The 8,339-nt window shown below is 39.2% G+C and overlaps 1 protein-coding gene across 1 annotated transcript in view; it reads left to right on the top strand.

The window, feature by feature from the left end:
* Positions 1 to 5,069: 5,069 nt before the first annotated feature.
* Positions 5,070 to 8,339, top strand: part of LOC5565237 (zinc transporter ZIP13 homolog) — a 79,717-nt gene continuing 76,447 nt past the window's right edge. The window contains exon 1 of the mRNA XM_021857475.1: positions 5,070 to 5,657. The gene's annotated coding sequence lies outside the window, so the exon portion shown is untranslated. The remainder of the gene's footprint in view (positions 5,658 to 8,339) is intronic.

Raw genomic sequence — 8,339 nt, 5'->3', positions numbered from 1 at the left:
ATCTTTCGGATCTTGACCCAATCCTTTTTCAGGTAGGAAAACTCCACCCCCAAAGTATCCACAATGCTCGAAAATGTGTTTTGTCGAAAAGGTTTTAAATCTATCAACTGTTCCACAAACGTCTCTCAAAATTGGAGAGTTTTCCTGAGAAACTGCTTCATCAACCCAAAAACTACTTCGATCGGGTTAAAAAACGGGCAATACGGAGGAAGAAATATTGGAATAATCCCAATTGAGCGTAGGTATCGAATTATATTCGGGTCGCAATGGATTCTTGCGCCATCCATAATCCAAACGGAATGGAATCCTGGGTATTGTTGGACATGCGGGTTTCTCAAAGCAAATTTCCTGCAGCAATCGAAGAATTTCGTCCTATTGAAGGTTCCCTTTGTCCAAAAACTTTCAACAATGCCATTTAGCCCCAAAAAACAAAGAAAGGATACCCGAGGTTTTCTACAGAATTCTCCTCGGTAAATTATTTTCTGTCCAACAACGCCGTATCCTTTGTTTCGAAGCATGTCTCGATTGTCGAAAGCTACCTCGTCGAGGAACACAAGATTGTATAAATCCCACTGAATAGATAACAATTCTTTCACAAAACGAATAATTTCATCATCCCGAATCTGGATTGCTCGACGCTCGATGAACTTCCATGAAAACCCTGCCTCATGAAGAATCACCCAGATTGATGATACGCTGATGGTTTGATGGAAGTGCAGATGAAACTTGTGTTTGGCTTCTTCCAGGAAGAGTACCGGCTCCTTCCGATACAAATCAATGACCCATTGGCGCATGACCGATCCAAATTTTTTGTATACCTGGTCGCGCTGTTTACGGGTGAAATATCCATGTTCCTCGTATTTAGAAATCCACTTGCAGATGGTTGACAAAGCCTTTCCGTAAATAAGAGCCAGATCCTTTCTTGAAATACCGAGAAAGTAGTGTCCGCAGAGAGCGTGGTACACTGTATTCGGGCTTGCGTGCTTCCGTTAAACGTTGCTGATGATAACGTTGCTCATTCTGAAATATTTTCGTTTTCGAACTCACTTTAAATATTTATTTAGTTTGAATGCAATCCAAAAGCTGTCCGAAAGAAAACACTACTATATGATCGATTTGTTTTATTTACATTCAGACGGCATAGGTTTCACCACAGCTCTGTGTCATTAGCAGCTTTGACAGTTACTTCGCACAAAAACTTCGCATCGCATGGTCAAAGCGCGACTACGGTTTAGTGCTGCGAAGTCAATAAACAAAGGCAATGAAAATGTAAGAAAAACAATTTTCACATGCAACTCATTTATTTTCATATAAATTATATCTTGGTTAATGTGTCTCTGCAACTCATGGTTAATGCTTATTCCAACCTGTTCCGCGTTGATCAAAATCGCAGTTGTCTCCGACTTGATTACGGCGACCGGAATGGAGCTCTCTCACAAAATAATCTGCAAAATTTTGGATGATGACGAAACATCGATACGATTCTGATAAATGAACATACCTTCATGATCGTAATTCCATATTTCACCCCATTATGAGCTTCCAATCTCTTCCTGCGGCAAATTTCCTGAGACAAATCTCCTTTGGGGATGGCGTCTCTGATAAGAGCTGAGTGCTGATCTGCTGTGAGCATTTATTTTCTCCACATTCTGGTTTTGTTTTATGGGCTTCACTTGGGACATAGAATGTTGGTTTTAAACAATACTCGGATGTAAAATAATTTGCTTGGACTCGTATTATTCGAGGATATGCTAAAGAAGACGATGTGATTCTGATACCGAACCGAACAAAATGAAACTAAATTTTGAAAAGTCCCAAGGGTAGCGTGTTTCACTACATAAGCACGACAAAAAATAAATCACGGATAAGCTTGACAAGGTATAAAATAATAAGCTTGTCAAAGATTAAAAGAGTATTATTTTACTTACTTTCAGTAAAAAACATAATTTTCCATCCCACGAACTTAGATATTTTTTGAAGAAAGCTGCTCCAATATGGATTATAAGTATACTTCATAAACGACTCACACAGATTGCTGAAATTTTCTTTTTTTCATCCAAATATGGACACAGATAACAGATGTTTATGCTAGAACAAACATCTTCTGAAAACTTGTGTAAATATTCAAACTAAAACACGTTGAAAACACTAGCGCCGCCACACCCAACTAACAATTTTAGCGCTATAAGCCAAGATTATTTGCTTTGTGCTGTATAACAGTTGAATTGAAGCAGCGATCGCAACAAAAATTGAAAGCTGTCAAAAATAGAACTATTAGCGTTAATACAGCTGTATTGCAAACGATTTGCAGCTACAAATATTAGCTGAATAGACTTCGTCAGTTATCGCTTTTGCTGCTTTCACTAAGCTATAACTCAACACTGTAAAAAGTAGCAACCAAATGGTGTGAAATAAAAGTTCCCATTATTATTCCGGCTGCTTCTATACAATATGATTTGTTATGCTGCTCAATATATAATTAAGAAGCGCTTTATCGTTAGTTATACAGCGAATATACAGTTGTAAGCTGTAAAACAACAACTTGTGACGCATCTATTGCAATTCCATTAACCTCATACTTAATTTTCGAAGAATCAACACAGGAGGAGTGACCATCATTTAACAGAAACACGAAATTTGCGCTAGATTTTCACGTTTTATTTTTCGCAAATTATGTAATTTACTCTCCGAACAAGCAGATTTTCACTATATGCCAGCATCCGCTTGCCAATACATACCGAATTGCTATCTTCCACAAGCCGAAACCACCCTCCAGATCCTGCCAAAATTATTCTCCGCGGATCGCACTTCCAGGGGCCTTCGTTTAGTGGTACTTGTAGTTACTGCGGTGCTTCATTTTGGCATAGAAGAACACCATTCCGCCGACGTTGACCTGGAAGAACGGGGCAATTCCCATCCGCTTGGGTTTTCAGTACTTCTGTTGCCATCTCCAAAAGACACGGCTCACGGCTCCAGCGGCAGCCTTGGGTTCTTGTCACGGTGGCCAAACCAAGCACCCAATTCATTCAACTTCACCTAGTCCGGCTTGCCGTAGAAACGGACAGGATCGTAAGGTCCGTGGACCTTCGGGTAGTACTCCGCCGAATAACCGCACACAACCGAATCACGCGCACTTTTTTCAGCAGCAGTTTCACTTGATCAAAAAAGATTCCGTTAATGGGAGAGCAAATCTACACAGCCTGTTGGATGTAAACATTGCGTTTGACGTTTCACACCCTTTTACAGCCTGATGAAGTGGTGTAAGCGTGGCTATAAGGGTTCATTCAAATATTACGTAACGCAAAATTTGCCAATTTTAGACCCCCTCCCTCCCCCACGTAACAGCTTTTGTATGGAAAATTTTAAATTTTTGTATGGACCGTAACACTATGCTGGACCCCCTCCCTCCCCCTGTTGCGTTACGTAATATTTGAACGATCCCTAACATCTTTTACCGTCATTATAGAATATTATATGAACCGTTTCGATGTAGAACAAAACGGTGTGTTTTCTTTGACTTTGATATATACTGTGGTGGCAGCAAGGACAACGTCGAGAATTGTGGATGCAGAGATCGTGAGTTCGATTCCAAGCGGTGGCAGATACCTTTAATTGAGTAACTTTGGGAACATTAATTCAAATACTTATGATCTAAATTCTGGAAGCTGTGAAACAGCTTGGATATAATATTTACTCGATAATACAGCGAAGCTGTATAAAAATTATTCAACAGTTGCGAAATAATTGAAAAAGCGCCTTCCGAAGATGTTTACACAGCTACATGTCGTATAATTGTCGAGATAGAGCAGTAATCGGTATGAATAAGAGCTGCCAACACAGCTTAAAAATAGCTGAGTAGATTCGCCAGATTTGTTGGTGAAAGGATCGTATAGAAGCTTTCGTTCTTATGTACAGCGCCTTTACTCAGCATGAAGCCGTATAAAGAAGGCTTAGAGAATGTTAACATTTGCACTAAATGTTAGTTGGGCACAACGTATTGCTGCAATCAGTGGTGAATATAACTATCTTGAAATGTTTCATATTCACCACGTACATCACCATGGGAACTTAGCGATAACAACGCCACCACGATGTTGCTACTTGTGTTGCCACTTTAAATCACCATTAATTGCCTTACACAATTTTTCAATCGGACTTAAACATCTGTTATCTGTGATATGGGTAAAGGCAATTACCCATATTTGGGTAAAGACAGTTCACTAACAATATGAGTGAATTTTACCAATTTTTATAGGTATATTTTACCCATATTATGAGTACTAGATCTAAAACCCATAAATGGGTCGTTCAACTACCCATTTTTTAGGTAATCTGATCTTAGCGTGTAGCATCCACTACAAAGCATTGTAAATCAATCCGTGGCACCCACCGTACAACACAGTGTGGTCAAAAGTATAATACCAAGCTTGTTAAATCTAGAATGTTTCTAGTCATAAATACTACAACTCTGGTTAAACAAACAGAATATATTTTCTTGTGTAGTAATGTTGACTATGTTTTAGTATAGAGTTAACAGATTAATGTAGTCGGTTGAAAATCGTTGGTGCAGTTCTTAATTTTACCACAGAGAAACAGACGTAACACTTAGAACAAATTGGGATCAAAATCATAGTCGCGAAAACATATACGCCCAATGCTAAAAACACTGTAGTTGGCCGATGGACCAACAGGTGGCGGTAGTGTGTAAACGTCAAACACGAACAAAAACGACGCGAGCGCTGCGGGTGGTCGATTGACCACCTACCAGATATTCGAATCGATCGTTAAAAAGTTGGTCGATGGACAGCGATGAGAGTGTGACGTCTGTTTGTCTGTGATTTTACCATGGATTCAGTAGTTTCTACAATAAAATTCATTTCAGTGTACTTTCAAACTAGCGTGTCCGTTTTTGTAGACTTGAAAGGCTTTTCAACTGTCGTTTCAAATCTTCCACAACTCTCCAAGCCAAAACGTATGTCTTTTCCTTTCATCTCAAACGAATGATGAACACAAAGTAGAACGTCAAAATTGTCGATTGACGAAAACGAGAACAAAAGACAAACGAAACAAAACAATCAAACCTGGGTACAAAATCGCGTTCACGCTACAGGCTCCACGCTATTTTCCTCCAGCAGTAAGAGCGAATCGTTTGCTAGTAGCTCACTACTGAAGAAATTAATTTGTGAAAAGTTTTTGAAAGGTGCCTTCACCAGGACAAATTCCCGTGTTTATCTTCGTGAAAGTTATTCAACGCGAAAAGAGTGCATCAGGTCAGCAGGACTCAATCTCAGTGCAGATTAGTCCCGTTTGTTGACGCGCAACGATACGGAAGCAGAAAAGCAACCCGCGGACAGTTTGTGTCGTCACCAAGCTACCGAGGAAAAAAACGTCTCTTTGTTTTGGGGGTTCCCTCCCACATTATTTCGGTCGAATCGTGACGTCTTTTTCGCGAAGTGAACAAAAAGTGTTGCTTATTTTCTACGCGTTTTATTTATCTGGTGGATTTATTTGGATTCGTTTGGAAACGTGAAAGGAAGCGAAAAATTCCCATTTTGCATGATCATCCTCTGCGGTTGTGTGCTGCCCCCATTTAGTGCGATATTGGAAGCGGAAGAAAGGAAGCAGCTGGTGTGCGTAACGACTCTACTGTGAACCCTGTAAGTAACACATCTCAGTGGGAAGTAGTATGTAAGGCCTCTGAACTAGATGGTTGACCCTGTTCCGGTAAGGAAACTGCGCCAGGCGACCTTGAATCTCTTGTCCAACAACAACAAAAAATCCGTATTCATGCGTCATTGTCGATTCGATTGCTCCATATTAGGGTGTAGCCAAAATGATGATAATGATAGAAAATAGAGTCAGAAGTAGAGTTGCTCGCTGTCACTATCAATGCTTTAAATTTGCTGATTTGTACAGGCCGACTGTGATACAAATCGGATCATTCCATATCACATCAACATCATGCTGTCTACACCATCACCAGTACATTGATGGCGATAGAATATGGATATCACTGATGGGTTAAATTTAGCTTTAAATTAAGCAGATAAAATGGCAATTTATCAGTACGGTATTATTATTAAGTACGGTAGAAAAACCCCGAAAATTGTCTTACGTAATTAATGGATCGCCCCAAAGTAGTTTCAACAGCAGAATTTTATTTCATGAGTGCTCTTCAGGATATTTCTCAATTCAATACACTGGTAGCCCTACTTGTTTTTCCTCTTCTCGAAATCCATCTACGAATGATTTGGTCTTGACCGACTCTAGTCACCTTTGTAGTCAACTAATTACTCATGCTGATTTTGATTCTGATCATGTCTCTGTTACATTTCAAATATCTCATGCAGCGATTCTCCACTTTCAATTATTTTCGAGCCATCTGGAATACATATGAAACATATATCGATAGTAATCTTGATGTTAACATTTCTTTACAAACAAAACTTGATATTGACAATGCTCTCGAAACTTTAACAAATTCCATTGTTGAAGCCAGGAGCATTGCAATTCCAAAATTTGAAGTAAAATTTGAATCCGTGATTATAGACGATGATCTTAAACTCTTGACCTGTATATCGTAAAACTCGCGGAGGAGGTGTCCTATTAGCTGTACATTGTACAATTGTGGAACAAATTTGGGTATCTGTTAACTTGACTAGTTTTACACTTTTTATCGGCGTCATTTACATACCCCCGGATCGTGTGAATGATCTCACCATTATTGAGTCACCAGTCTTACCTGGATTACTTCTAAAATGCAACTCACCGACAAAATCATCATAATCTGCGATTTTAACTTGCCTGGAATATCGTGGACCCGTGCTAGAACAAATTTTCTGTTCCCCGACTCATCTAAGTCAACAACCACATCTTCATTAATCAATCTGCTAGATGTATATAGCTTAGCTAATTTATGTCAAATCAATGATGTCCCCAACAGTAATGGTCGTTGTTTGGATCTCTGTTACATCTCCGAAGAGCTTCTGTCCAGCGACAGCATTAAATTATCGGCTGCCTCAGGTCCTCTCGTTAAACCCGGTTGTCATCATCCTCCATTGCACATTAGCATCAGCGTACCTGAGCCACTCAAGTATATCGACATCGCGGATTCCATGACTACGATTTCAACAAAACAAACTTTATGTCTATGAACAGCTTTCTTCTTGGAATCGACTGGGAATCAATTCTGGCAGATAGTGAGATCAGTTCAGTAGTGAAAACTTTTTCCTACGTTTTGTAGTATGCTATCGATCGTTTTACACCAAAATGACAAAAACAGTCGAAGCCTTATCCTCAATGGTCCAATCCTTATCTAAAACGGCTGAAAAGTCTCAAAAGATGCCATCTTAAAAAGTACTCCAAGCACCAGACTGATTTCTTCAAGTTACGGTACAATGCATCAAATAGGATGTACAAAGACTTGAACGATCAACTTTTCTCCGATTATCAATCTGAAAAACAATCCTAAAAAGTTCTGGAGTTATATCAACGACCAGCGCAAAGAAAGCGGTCTACGATCTTCTAAGCAACTTGGAAATGTCGAAACATCATCAATCGCTAGAATTTGTGATCTTTTCCGTGGACATTTTTCAAGTGTGTTTACTGACGAGCTACTAAACGATGATGAAGTTTTGAGAGCTGCTTATAATGTACTTCACCACTTATCATACGGGCAGCACCCTACAGTCACAAATCAAATGGTGGATTTTTAAAAGATCTGTAAGAGCCGGTTTTCCTCAGGGCAGCCTTTTGGGACCAATATTATACAATAATTTCACATCTGACATACCCGAGCTACCCCAGGGATGTCAAAAATCTTTGTTTGCTTATAGCACAGGCCTCTCCGCCAAAAGACGAAACCAGCGTGTCATCTGTATTAGATTGCAAAAAAGTGTGGATATTTTTTCTTCATATTTGCAAAAATGGCAGATTTCTCCTAATGCTACCAAAACTCAACTAACAGTAATAAATCTTCGAGCTGTTTAGTGGGAATAGTAGATGAAAAACCGAATTCAGTACTATACCATTTAATTCCACTAGAGTTTGTATAAAAGATACAAAAGACTGTCAAAAGACAGATACGCGTATTTCGACCTCAACTGTAAGGCCGTCTTCAGTGTCGTGTACTACATTTGACTTGAAGAAAACCATCGTAAGCACACATTATATATTTAAACTGGGTACAGTCATAATTCCCTAATCTTTTTTGGAAGAATCTTAAAATTTAAGAGCGATTAGGTACATCCCATCCCTCTTTTGTTGAAACTTTAAATTTAAGAACTGAAAGGTACATCACGGGAACGATTTGTAGGTGTCAAGTTGAAAAGCCATGTATT

The sequence above is a fragment of the Aedes aegypti genome, chromosome 1 (assembly GCF_002204515.2).
Source record: "Aedes aegypti strain LVP_AGWG chromosome 1, AaegL5.0 Primary Assembly, whole genome shotgun sequence".
Taxonomy (NCBI): domain Eukaryota; kingdom Metazoa; phylum Arthropoda; class Insecta; order Diptera; family Culicidae; genus Aedes; species Aedes aegypti.
The sequence above is the reverse complement of the archived record's forward strand: the minus strand, read 5'-3'. Positions and strand labels throughout refer to the sequence as shown.